This window comes from Sturnus vulgaris, chromosome 11, assembly GCF_052056855.1.
Source record: "Sturnus vulgaris isolate bStuVul1 chromosome 11, bStuVul1.hap1, whole genome shotgun sequence".
Classification (NCBI taxonomy): Eukaryota; Metazoa; Chordata; class Aves; order Passeriformes; family Sturnidae; genus Sturnus; species Sturnus vulgaris.
Window position 1 is genome coordinate 1160008 of NC_142253.1, and position 13418 is coordinate 1173425.

Consider the following 13418-nt stretch of genomic DNA (forward strand, 5'->3'; position numbering starts at 1 on the left):
GGAGAGAGATCCATAAAAACTGGATCTCACCCAAAGAGAGATCCATAGAAACCAGATTTCCCCAGGAGAGAGATCCATAAAATCCAGATGTCACCCAGAGAGATCCATAAAAACCAGATGTCACCCGGATCAGGGTGGCCAGAGCCCAGGCAGCCCTTGGGGACCTTTCCCTGTTTTCCTGTTTGTTCCCATCACAGCTCTGGTTTCTGCAGGGGGATGGAGCAGCTCCTCACTGCAATCCCAAAAAGATCCTTGAACAAATTCTGGGGGAAATGCCACCAGGAGCTGAGAGCTGCATGCAGGCACCCAGCAGCTGGGAAGGAAACTCCTCTCCCAGTTCCCCCACGACAGCAATGAGGGATTTGTCTTTCCAAACCAGCTCTGGGTCTGCTGGGGGATAAAACCAGCACTGAGAGATAAAAGAAACAATGGGAAGGATTCCACTGATTGATGGATGGAAAAACAAAGATATTTGTCTTTACAAACAAACTGTAGGTTTGCTGATCAATGAAATTGGATATTGACAGGTGAAAGAAGCAATGGGGAAAAACCATGAATTCCATAAGAATTAAAAATGCAAAGGAGGGTTGTACATCAGAGGGGAATCTCAGGTGTCAGGGGTTTGGGAAGTCTGAGCCTCTCAGGTACCTCAGCAATGGGGAAAGAGAGAGGGAAATGTGGATGGGAAATTGGGATAAAAGGGAGGTGAGTCCTCCAAAAATCTGATAGACCCCAGGGAATGTCCCATGGCCTCTGCCTTTATCCAATAAAGTGAAAGGACTCCTCTGTGTCCTGTTTGGACACAAACCTCTGGTGTTGGTGGATTCATTTTCCTGACTCCCTCTTCTTCTCACCCTCAGCTATGTGCAGCTGTAATTCCATCTGAAGCAGTGGAAAATTCACTTCCTTTCTCTTCCAAGATACATCTTCAGTTCATGCTGATATTCATCTTAAACACCAGCAGCGAGATGAACCCGCCATGACTTTCATTTCTCAGAGACGACATCCCTGTCAGCACTGGAGAGCTTAAGTGCTCTTCCTTTCACACCTATTAGGTTGGAACAAGCCTTAAAAGCATAAATAACCTTCCCCACAACATAATGAAAGACCTTATTACAGCCTGGGATTAATTTTTTCTAATCTATTTACAAGCAAAGAGGTCGAACTCAAATTTGACAGTGAGGAAGGGAGGCAGGATTCATTATCTCCAGAAAGAGTCGAGAAAATGGATGAGCATAAACAGGAGATAGTTTTGGAGCTTGAATCCATGTCCTAGCCTCTAATTAAAAATTACCCAGCGAGGCACTGCCTCGAAATGAAATTTCTAATTACTGAGCAAAAATATTTTGATCCTTTTTTTTTTTTTTTATTTAAAAAAAGCCATTTTTACTGTTCAACCCCACTTTCCATTCCTTTTCCTTCTCCGTGTACAAGCTCTGCTTTATCCCTTTTTTTACCAAAGGATCGGCAGGACATGGCCACACACGGAGCACTGATGTTTTTCATTAGGCTGCCCTCACGAACCTCACCTTGCTGCCCACGGATCTCATCTCGTTCCCCCCTGGCTGCAGCTGTGGCTGAGAGGCAAAGCTGGGCTGAGGATGTTCCTTCCTCAGCTCTGGAGAACAGCCCTGACACGGCTGCAGTGGCCAGAACTGGAGAAAAGGGGACAATTCCTTCAATTCCAGTCGTGTTTTAGCTGGATGATGAAGAACTGGGGCAGAACCAGCCTGGGTGAGGAGGAATTGGGGCAGAACCAGCCTGGATGATGAGGAATTGGGGCAGAACCAGCCCGGGTGATGAAGAACTGGGGCAGAACCAGCCTGGATGGTGAGGAATTGGGGCAGAACCAGCCTGGATGGTGAGGAATTGGGGCAGAACCAGCCTGGATGATGAGGAATTGGGGCAGAACCAGCCCGGGTGATGAGGAATCCCCGAGATGGGCACAGAGGGGATTGCACCCACGCTGCCTTGGGTGAGTACCCACAACAGGCACTTGTGGCCGCTCAGATGTCACCGCAGGGATTTTGGGAAGGGCTCGGCTCTGCCTCCTCAGTCTCTGCCGTTCCTGAGGCTGTGCCTCCCTCTCCAGGCAGCCAGGAGCTGGCACTGCTGCTGTTTTTTTTTCATCCAACCCAATTTCTTCCCACTATCCCATCTAACCCTGCCCTTTGTCGGTTTGAGTCCATTCCCCCTTGTCCTCTCGCTGCCCTTGTAATTATTTGCTCTAATAATTTCAGTACTTGTATTATTTGCGTTGATGCTCCTTGAGTAGCTGCCCGCACTCCCCGGGCATCAGAGCAGTCAGCGGCCAGAGATAATTTGTATTTATTCCATGTGTTAGCTGTATTTGTACGTGTTTATTGCATTGAAGTGTGCAGTGAATTTATTTCTTTAACTCCGTGAAAAGAGTGCCAGGAGGTTTTTCAGTTTGTTTCCATCTTCACCCGCTGTAAATAAACCCAAGCTCGTTAAGAGAGAGCGCTGCTTTCCATTCGTGCTGGAGCTGGTGCTGCCAGCCCGGGCACCATCTCATTCCTGCCACAAGAACCACATGGAATTACGGTGCTTAACAAAGCAAGAAATCACTGGAGATGGGCAACAGCATCCTGGAGCCAGCCCAAAACACCACTCTGTGCAATTCCTTCTAGGAAGAAAAAAAAAAAAAAAATGCAAATACCATTATTTTTATGGGGTGTTGCTTACCAGAGCCAGGCTGAGGGATGTGAGCACTTTTATCTCAGCTGCGTTCTGAGGAACCTGGGGAATCAAATTCGGATCAACCACTTGTTTTTTTCTGTTCTTTGTAATGCAAAGAGCGGAGGTTTCGTGCGCCATGGGCGCTTATTCCCCCAAAATCCCAGTACCTGGGGAGAGAGACGAGGAGTTCAGAGCTTCAGTGCTCTGGCAGAAAGGCTGGAGTTTATTCTAAATAGCTCTTGAGATTCCTGAACGCGAAAGAAAGGAGGATTAAAGGAAAAAAAAAAATCGAGAAAAAAAGGAAATCCAGCATTCACGAGGAGTTTTAAACAGGATTATTGACACCGCCTGAACTGAACAGGTTTCCTGCCCGGGGCAGGGAAGGAAAGGGAGGTGGAAAAGCTTTCCTGGGGCTCAGGGGGGTGGCAGGAATCGGAGCAGATTTTCGGTCCAATCTGGTTTTTCAGGCACCGCGCATCCCTGAGCCCGGGGATGGTAAAGGGACTGCGGAGCCGCAGAGCCAAATTTCGGGAATTTCCTGCAGAAACCGCGCTTTTAAAACTTCATCCCTGCTGTGGGCTTAATCAAGGGATAATTAGGATTTAGTGAAGCCTGCAACCTTTGTGCTCTCCATGAAAGGGAGGAGATGAGAGCCTGCACAGCTTGCAGTCCCTTTCCTTTTGTTTTTTGTTCCCACCTTGTTGTGGTTCCCAATCAGGCTCCAGAGGGAGGATCCCTTCCCAGAGCGCTGGAAAACTTTAGCAGATTTTCCCCCATTCTCATTTTTTTCACGAACAGAATTATCAGTGGATGAGTCTCAGCAGCTATTTGGAAGCATCTTCAAAAATCGCTTTTAAATAAGGCTTATGAAGCTCTTATAAAACTCCTTTTCCAAAATCGAGGCCTCTATTTCTGAAAACAAGTCTGGAATAGCCTGTTATCACTATTTACGTCTTCATTTTTTGAGTTCACAGCTCATTTTCCGACACTCACAGGGTGTTTAAACAATTTGGCCGTGTGGATAATTATAATGAGATACAACCTCCCAAAAAAAAAAAAAAAAAAAAAAACCACAGAAAATGTGATTCTGCTCGTGCTGACTTAATCTGGCTACAGCATTCATCCTGTCCCTTGGGAACACTTACAAGATGTAGAGGATTTTTTTGCCAGAACAGGGGGGAAAAGGAAGAAGCAGCCGGTTGTCACTGTTGGTTGTCACTGTTGGTTGTCACTGTTGGTTGTCACTGTTGGTTGTCATTGTTGGTTGTCACTGTTATTTGTCACCGTGCCACCCTTTGTGTGCCGGGCACCCAGAGCCTGGGGAAAAGCCCCTCCAAGGTGTAGCAGCAACACATCTGCAATTTACTGCCGATTAATTCAGTGTAAAGATCCTTCGGGGCTTGCAAATACGGGATGGAAAGTGGCTGTAAATGTGAATTCTTGGATTTTGGAGAGGCTGAGCTCCCTGTACAAGGTGCTGCTCAGGGCAGGGCGGCATTTGGTGCCCTGGGGTTTGTGTGGAGCTGGGATTGCTCCCTCCCCTCGGCACAGCCTGGAGAGCTGAGCTCTGCCTCCCAAAACAAAAAAAACAAACCCTAAATCTCCTCCTGGCTGGCTGTGCTGTGGGAATGGGGCTTTGGAAGCACCAGAGGCAGGGTCACCATCACACCCAGGGATGTGATTCCAGCAGAGCTGTGGGAATTCATCAAACCCAGCAGGGAATTCATCCAACCATCACTCAGCTTAGAACAAGAAATGGCCCAGCAGGGTCTCCTCCTCCCAGGGTGAGCTGGACTCGAGATTTTCCTGATAAGAGCCACAAGAATGATGGAAAGGGATTTGGGGAATGGCCAGGACAAGGGGAAATGGCTTCAAACTGACAGAGGGTTGGTTTAGATGGGATTTTGGGCAGGGATTGTTCCCTGGGAGGGTGGGCAGGGCTGGCACAGGGTGCCCAGAGCAGCTGTGGCTGCCCCTGGATCCCTGGCAGTGCCCAAGGCCAGGTTGGACATTGGGATTTGGGACAGTGGGAGGTGTCCCTGCCATGGCAGGGGTGGCACTGGGTGGGATTTAAGGATTTAAGGTCCTTCCAACCCAAACCCTTCTGGGATTTTGTGATTTCCCACAGTGCCGTTTGCTCTTGGCCAAAGGGGACATGAAAAATGGGAAATGTGTGGCTGCTGCAGAGCCACGTCACACTGCAGGGCTGGAATGGGAATGACTGAGCTGGACAGGACTGAGGAATAGCTGGAAATTCTTTGTGCATTGGCAGCAATCCCCAAAGACACATCAGTGCCACAGGACTGGTGAGGAACACATCCTCTACAGTGCTGGGGGGTTTATTTTCATCACTATCATTATTATTGTTGTAATTGTCATTATTATTTGTATTTTTCTAGAATGTCACACCACCAGGACAGAGCTGGGGATGAAGATTCACAAATCAGGGATGGATTTGGCTGGTAAGGACCTGCAAAACCATTCATCAGCACTGCCTGCCCCCTCACCCCTGGCCAGCTGCTCCCTCCCCAAGCCATGATCTATGGAATGTTTGCCTAAACATCTGCGAGGCAGCGAACAGCAAATTAACTCGCTGTAATTAAGGCTGAGCACGCGGTGATTTGAGCAGGACCTCTGTGAAAAGGGCACAAAGAGTCTCCCATCACTCATTAATGTTGATAAAACACTGGAGCTCTTCACTAAATAAATGCCCATCAACGCTGCTCTGCCAAATTGCGACACGAGTCGTTTTAATTAGCGCCTTAATGTAGGGCAGGTCGTGCTACACGGGGGAGAGACAGGGAAGGGAAGCTTGGGGTTAGGCATTAAAAATTGGATTGGTATCAGAGATCAGATGGATTCCATGCTGTGTGTCTGCCAAATCCAGGTGGGAAAGGCTGGGGTGACACCAGAATAAATCCAAACACCCCAGAACGAATCCAAACACCCCAGAACAAATCCAAACACCCCAGAATAAATCCAAACACTCCAGAACAAATGCAAACACCCCAGAATAAATCCAAACACTCCAGAATAAATCCAAAAGAGCCAAGGGGGGAACTGCAGCTCCCAGGGGTGGGAATGGGCAGGGAGCAGCACGGGGGGGCTGGAAGTGCCAGCATCCCTCAAAAACTGAGAAGGAAAGGGAAAGGGAAAGGGAAAGGGAAATTAATTCAATTCCAGGCTGTTGTTGAGTCTCTGCCAAAGCTGTCCCTTTTGGAGCTGTACGTGTCTCTATAAGCAGCAGGTCACACTCTCAAACCCAGGCTCTCCACGGTCCCAGATCTTGCACACCTCGGGCTGGGGTCCCTCCCTGTACAGCTCCCCTCGATTTTGAGGGATGGGGATTCCCACTCCCAGCACAGAGCTTTGCCTCGGAGTGGGAACAAGAGGGAGAAGCGATTCTTTGGGGAAGCTCTCAGCTGGATCTGCTCCATGCCCAGGAATTGGGGCACTGCTCCTGTTGGGGAGGAGCTGGTGGGGGAGCCGCTGTGAAATTTTTGGGTTTTTTTGGCTGGAGAGGGGCTTGGAGTGTGTGAAGGGAAGGCGCAGGTGATGGAGAGAAAAGTTGAATGTTTGGGGCGTGCTCTGACTGAAGGTTTGGGGTGTGAAACTTGGAGGTGCCATTGCCCAGGACTGAAGGGGAGCTGTAACCATTTCTAGGATTAACAGGGAATTAAAAGACCTGCATTAATTATTCTGTGGCTTTCTAACCCAGAACAGCCCCAGTGCTGTTGTACAGACACGGAAGGAGAGCAGAACTTTAGAAAAAGAAGAGAAAGGTTGAACAATGCTGCAGCTTTAGCTGTCCCAGGGCTGGAAAAGGAATTGGAATTTTGTGTGGACATTCTCTTGAATGTGAAAATACTCTTTGGAAATTCTGCTTTTCTGGTGATCCCATCCTCCAATTTAGGGCTGGGGAAGGAATTTGCTGCACACAGAAAGTGCCTTGGCTATTTCTGCTGCCTTGAGGTTGTGCTGAAGGTACCCAGGGGACAGGGCTGGGCCAAAGGGCTGGGAAATGAAAAAGTGACCCCATTGTTTGCTCTGAGGGTAACTGAGGCTCTGTTTCTGCAGAGCTGTGCTGTAATAATAATAATTATACATTAACTTGTGCTGTATAATAATAGTGGTGAATGAAGATGGGCACAATATTTCAAAGTTTTAGTGGTAAAACCCCACTTTAATGCTACAGCTTATTTTTATATAATTTTTAAAGACTTTGTGTTTAATTCTAATTGGTTTGTAACTTTTTTGTTACTCGGTTTATTGGTTAGAAGGTGCTCTGTGTGTACACGTTTTAAGACTTTTGTTTTATATAGGTTTTTATATTTTTTCTTTATGGATTTTTATGGGATAGACTTTTTTTACAGGTGTAGCTTGTTTTTATTAGTAAGAATAGATTGTTATACAAACTGATTTTTATTTTTAGATTTTTTTTTCTCACAGGAACTTAACATGCTACCTGTTAACTGTACTTAGCTAAAGTAATAGGTGCAAGATATGATTTTAGAAGGATGTTTTTGGTGAGGTATTTTATAAGATTTTTTTTTTTGTGAGATATTTTAGAAGGATGTTTTTGGTGAGATATTTTAGAAGGATTTTTTTGTAAGATATATTTTAGAAGGATTTTTTTTGTGAGGTATTTTATAAGGATTTTTTTTGGTGAGATATTTTAGAAGGATTTTTTTCTAAGATATTTACCCATATGCAATATTATGCAGCCACACCTTTAATGATGACTGAGGGCAGCATTTTTAAGTTTTGGGTGACACAAACCCCACAGTGGCCAAAATTCTGTGTCTGAAATGTCTTTGACAGGGAGCCCCGAGAGCCCAGACTCTGCCTTGGGACTTTTCTGTGCAGAACATCCAGGACAGCACAGACAGAGACCAGGACAGCTGGACACAGATGGAGCCACAACACCCAGGACAAGGCTGTAAAATCCAGAGATTTGGATTTCTCTGCTGGAAGAGAAAGATTAAAACCCCAGAGATTTGGATTTTTCTGCTGGAAGGAAAGGATGAAAACTCCAGAGATTTTGACTTCTCAGCTGGAGGAAAAGGATGAAAACCCCACAGATTTGAACTTTTCAGCTGGAGGAACACGATGAAAACCTGAAAAACCCCAGAGATTTGGATTTCTCAGCTGGAAGAGAAGGATGGGAGAGCTGAGCTCTCACAGATCATCTGCACAGACCTCCAGTGATTAAGGGGTTAATATGAACTGTCACTGCCCACTTTATTCTCTGTTTTTTCTGTAGTTTTTTGCTTCTCTGTATTTATTTGCCACACCTGGTGCAGGGACCAGATGTGGAAAAGTTGGGAAGGCGTTTTTCAAATGTTCCAGGCTGTTAAAAATGGTTCCATCAATAAGAATTATGGTTTGTAAATATAAATATGAATAAAATAATAATAATCACAATAAGAATTATTGTTATTATAAATATAAACATAAATATATAAAATAAAAATAAAAATATAAATATATAAATATATAAATATATAAATATATATAAATATATAAATAAATATAAATGAATATAAATAAATAATATAAATAAATATTATAATTATGGTTTAATTATGGCAAACTGAGAACCAGGAAGAGCAGGGATTGATGGAATGATGTGTGCTCATGTCTTTATAAACAGTTGAAGGGGTGTTAATGTCCCTGAAATGTCTCTGAGTGTCTGTGCTGACTTTGCCCAGGCAGTTGGGATCCTGTGGGGTCTGCACAGGGCTGGACTTTGGGATAAAAGGACAAAGTGATTCATTCCAATAAAATTAAATCCTCTGACTCCTTTTCGGACATAAATCTCTGACATTTGTGGATTTTCCTGGCAAAGGGAAGGAAGGAAATTATTATTTGAGGTCATTTGAGAGCATGATTGGGGTGGCTTGGGGTCATTTGAGGTCACTTAGAGGTCACTTAGAGGTCATTGGGGTTATTTCAGGTCACAGGGGTTACTTGAGGTCATTTCAGTCTTTTTTGGTTTCTCCAGGGGTTACTTTAGGTCATTTGAGACCCTCATAGAGGTCATTTGAGGTCACTTAGAGGTCAGTTAGAGGTCATTGGGGTCACTTAGAGGTCGTTTGAGGTCACTTAGAGGTCATTGGGGTTATTTGAGGTCACAGGGGTTACTTGAGGTCATTTGAGAATTTTTTGGTTTCTCCAGGGGTTACTTTAGGTCATTTGAGACCCTCACAGAGGTCACTTGAGGTCACTTAGAGGTCATTTGAGGTCAGTTAGAGGTCATTGGGGTCACTTAGAGGTCGTTTGAGGTCACTTAGAGGTCATTGAGGTTATTTCAGGTCACAGGGGTTACTTGAGGTCATTTGAGAATTTTTTGGTTTCTCCAGGGGTTACTTTAGGTCATTTCAGACCCTCATAGAGGTCATTTGAGGTCACTTAGAGGTCATTTGAGGTCACTTAGAGGTCATTTAGAGGTCATTGGGGTTATTTGAGGTCACAGGGGTTACTTGAGGTCATTTGAGAATTTTTTTATATTCCAGGGGTTACTTTAGGTCACTTGAGACCCCAATTTGGGTCATTCTGGGGTTATTTGAGGTCATTTCAGACCTGAACGGGGTTACTTGAGGTCATAGGGGTTACTTGAGGTCATTTGAGTCTCTTTTAATTGATCCAGGGGTCAAATGAGGACAGGGGAGGTCACTTGAGGTCTTTGAGACTCTGCTTGGGGTTACTTGAGTTAATTTGGGGTCACTTGAGGTGACTGAGTGCCTGGTCAGGGCTCCTTGAGCCCATTTGGGGCTCCTTGAACTGGGAGCCCCGAGAGCCCAGACTCTGCCTTGGGACTTTTCTGTGCAGAACATCCAGGACAGCACAGACAGAGACCAGGACAGCTGGACACAGATGGAGCCACAACACCCAGGACAAGGCTGTAAAAGCCCAGAGATTTGGATTTCTCTGCTGGAAGAGAAGGATGAAAACTCCAGAAATTTGGATTTCTCGGCTGGAATGAAAAGATGAAAACTCCAGAGATTTTGATTTCTCATCTGGAAGGAAAGGATGGGAGAGCTGAGCAGCCATGGATTAGAATCTCCAGTGATTCAGGGGTTAATATTTGCCAGACCTGGTGCAAGGTGGAGAAGTTGGGAGGGAGCTTTTCAAACATTCCAGGTATTTAAAACCCACAGCATTCCCCTGTGCAGCTCCCAGCAGAATGCTAAATGAGTCCATCAGCCTGCTCAGCTCATTCCTCCAGATAAATACGTGGAGTTGAGAGCTTTTCATCTCTGCAGCTTGTTAGGAATCTAGATTTCAAATAAAATAAAATAAAATAAAATGAAATAAAATCCCAGGTCTCTGCAGGGGTTTGTTCCAAGGCTGGCTCAGTGCAGGAGCAAATCTCTGCTTTCCTTTGCTTTCAGCTTGGTGAAACAGCTCCTGAATAAGTTCGTTCATTATTATTATTATTATTATTAATTATTAGGTTTTAAAATAATGGAAAGAGGGTTGTGGGCCTGGCACAGAGCAGATCTCTCCACCCCATGAAGGACAACGAAGGCTCATCCCCAGCTTTGGGGAAATGCAGCAAGGTTTGAGTGTAAAAGGTGGTAAAAAGTGAACCTTTTAAAAAATGTTTAAAAGTTTAATTTTTTAACTCCAGAAGAATTGTCTAAACACCTTTGGCACCATCAATATCGAACTCAGCCAGGCCTGGGAAGGGAAGGAGCTCCCAGCCCCTCACACCCAGGATTTTGTGTGCTCTGTGCTTTTTAAAACATGCACCCAAAGAACTCATTTCTGCAGAAAAGATAGGCCTGCATAATTACCTGTCCTCTGCACTGCCAGGCAATGTATATTCAAATGTTTGAATAGAGAATTCTGCAGTAAGTCCAGTTTTGAATTATTTTTTACCTCCTGGAAAGCATAAAAACTGGAAGTGAATAGAATAACCAATGAAAGAGAAAAATTCTCATTTCCTTTCTTCCAAATTGAAGTTTACCTCACTTACACAAATGCAGCACCTTTTACACTTCAGAGGGGTTTTGTGCTAAAGCCTTGATCAGGGGGGTTTATTATCCAACTCATTCCATTTGCAAGAATAAACCAGAGAGTCTCTCTTGGTGTGGTTTTCTTTATAAAATTTTCTATTTGGGAGGCAGAGCAGGGAACCCAGCAGCCACCAGGATGATTTTCTCAACCTCAGATCTTTGCCCAGAACATTTCCTTCCCTGCATCCCATCCTGACAAAACCAGAATTTCTGCAATGATTGAACATTCTGCCAACCCTGCAATGGTTTGGGCTGGGGGGGACCTTAAAGGATAATCCCATCCCAACCCCTCCCACTGCCCCAGGTTGTTCCAAGCCCATCCAGCCTGGCCTTGGGCTGTGTTCTGCATGGTCCAGGTGCAGAATCCATTCTGTCTCACCTGGGTGGCTCCCAGAGGTGCCACCAGAGCCCTCCCATTCCTGCCCAGGGCTGCAGTCACATTTCTGAGAGAGAAAAGCAAAGTTTTACAGTTGCTGATTGCTTGTACTGAGCTTTTCCTGACTGGATGCTTTGATTCTGATATAAGGGTATCAATACAGAAAAAAGAACCAAACAGAAAGGACAGAAATCAGGATTTAACTTGGGCAAGGCAGCAAAGCTCAGCTGGGTGCAGTGGATTTTCCTGCACCTGCCAAGGCTGCAGCTGAGCTTACACCGACCACAAAAGGAGCTTCACCCACCTGGTCACCCCCTTTCTCCAGCAGGCTGCCAAAAATCTCTGAGTGCTGAGGTTCCCTGAGTCTCAAATCCCCTTTTGGACCCAGTCAGGCTTCCCCAGTCCTGGATCCAAAACCAAGGAGGAGCTTCTGATGAGGTCCCAACCTTTAGCTGCCACCTGGGGCAGGTTTTACCTCCTGGCAATGTCTGGAGGCAGGATTTGCCCATGGAGGGGTTGTGAAGCTGCAGAATCCTGCACAGCGCTCCCGGGGGGGGGCTGGTGCTCATTCCCTCCGTCCCCAGCAAATGTTTCCCCTGTCCTTGAGATCCTCCCATTAAATCCACCCTTGTCTCCTGCAGAAAGCAAGCCTGACCTTTCCCACTGAATGAAGAGCCAATTTATTACATCTTTTAAATTCATAATGAGATCAAAAGGGATAATGCTCAGATGACCCAGAGATCAGCCCAAGACACGGGAGATAATTGTTTCCTTAATTGCCACGCCTGAATTAAATAACGCGAGCAGGGTGTGTGTGCTCAGAGGGGACGAGCAGAGCCCTGAGCCCTGCCCCTCTGCAGCCCCACCCTGTCCCCACCAGCTGTTCCCTGTGCCAGGGCCACCAAACCCCAGCCTGGGCCACCAAACCTCAGCCTGGGCAACCAAATCCCAGCCAGGGCCACCAAATCTCAGCCTGGGACTGCTCAGGGTCCCAAAAATCCCCTGGACACACATTTATTGTGACCCCCCACACACATTTATGGTGGCCCAATCTCATTCTGGTCCATCTACATTTGCAACGTCAAGAGAGGGAAAAAAATTCTCTTTTTTCAACAGATTTGAGAACTTTTTACCCCAGCAACTCCCCTGAGCCCCAGCTCCTGTCCCCAGGCATTCCCTGTGAACAAATCCTGTGGCTCCACACAGGAGCAGCTCCAGCCAAGCCCTTCCTTCATCTCCCTGCATTATAAATAATTTCCATAGAAACTGGAAATATTCCCTAAACCAACACAGGCTCCCTTATTTCCAGCAATTATCTTAAGGTCTGATTTGCATTTTAAATGTCACCTGTATAAATTAAAACTGTTTACTGCTCACACTGCCATTATTCTGAGTCATCTGACAACAGCCAGCTACAGACTCCCTTTGTTTGCTCCAGAAACTCCACCCGAGAGCATCCCTGGAGCTCTCTGGGGGCCACAGGTGCCTGGCTCCTTCTCCAGGCTCTCAAATATTCTCTTTTTCCCTGAATATTGCTCGCTGTGGCAATGAAACTCCTCCAGAGCATCCCTTGTTGTCCATTTTCCAGCTGCTGTGCAGATGGCACAGCTGTTCTCTCTCCCAGGGAGCAGCAGCATCTTTTCTTTTCCAGCTCTGCTTTGCATTCTCCTGCATTCGTTTTTTTTTTTTTTTTTTTGAAAACTTGGAGTCACTTTTAGGTTAGAAATGACTTTTTTTTTCTTTTCTTACACTGAACTTCAAGGACAAACAGAGCATCTCCACATTTGAGAGGTTTGGAAATCGCTCTGCTGATTCAGGTAAGGCAGCGGGCTGTGCCCTTGATGGATCTGTGGCCAACTGGGTGGCTCCCAGTTCAGACTGGGAATCCTCTCCTGATGCACAGAGCACACAGGTGAGGCCAGCCCTGCATTCCAGCCCTTGTCCTTGCCTGTGGGGATCTGCTCCCCGGATCAGCTGATGGGTGACACCACTGCTCATTTCACTGAGCTTGGAAATCACCTCCCAAAGCATCAGTGGAGCACCCCAAACCTCCCCAGACCATTCCCAACACTCAAAGCAGTACAAGGCTCTGAAATCTGCCATGATCGGGGCAATATTCCCAAATTTTAGGTGTGAGAAAAATCAGAGTCCAGCCAGGTCTACCTGTGTCAGATGGATGGGAACAAGCAGCAGTGATGAGGAGCAGTTTTACAACATTTCACCCCAAAAAAAGCTTTATAAATGTCCCTCAAAGGCAGGAGAAGCTGGAAGGGCAGGTCCTGAGCACCTGCAAAGAACTTCTGATAATTACTTGTTAATCA

General features: G+C 46.0%; 1 long non-coding RNA gene across 2 annotated transcripts; it reads left to right on the plus strand.

Moving 5' to 3' along the window:
* Window positions 1-1586: 1586 nt before the first annotated feature.
* Window positions 1587-8614, plus strand: LOC148222455 (uncharacterized). Of its 2 annotated transcripts, none has more exons than XR_015805918.1 (3): window positions 1587-1975; window positions 5100-5162; window positions 7522-8614. It is a non-coding gene; the product is annotated as an uncharacterized LOC148222455 (long non-coding RNA). The 2 variants fall into 2 exon arrangements; XR_015805917.1 differs by lacking the exon at window positions 1587-1975 and adding an exon at window positions 4869-5006.
* The last annotated feature ends 4804 nt before the right edge of the window (window positions 8615-13418 follow it).